Source organism: Galeopterus variegatus, unplaced genomic scaffold (genome assembly GCF_000696425.1).
Source record: "Galeopterus variegatus unplaced genomic scaffold, G_variegatus-3.0.2 Scaffold6391, whole genome shotgun sequence".
NCBI classification, from domain to species: domain Eukaryota; kingdom Metazoa; phylum Chordata; class Mammalia; order Dermoptera; family Cynocephalidae; genus Galeopterus; species Galeopterus variegatus.
Genome location: NW_007732502.1, coordinates 109,100 through 109,489, shown reverse-complemented (window position 1 = coordinate 109,489; position 390 = coordinate 109,100).

Here is a 390-nt window from a genome sequence, read left to right as displayed (position 1 = left end):
TGAATTTTTTTTAACCTGAGTGTGTTCCATAGACTCTTCTTGCCTCTGATTTGTGAATTTATGCATTATATATAAAGTGTTTTGAAAAAATATGTAAAAAAAAGATACAAAGGCAAGCACACATTTTCTGTAATGCAGTTGAAATTCATGTGTGCCACTTTTGGCCTATATACTAGATCTAGGTATTTTAAAAATTAAAGCAATTTGGTTGTTTACTGGAAGTAAGTTAAATGGAAAGAAGAGGCATAGCAGACAAGATAAGGCAGCCCTAGATAAGGCGCTGTCGCGGTGTTGAGAAGGAGCAGCAGAGGATGTGGTGCTGGCCTGCTGTGTGCAGTCCAGTCCGGGCAGGGAGACGTGGGCACTTCAAATGCCAGGCCATCCGACGTG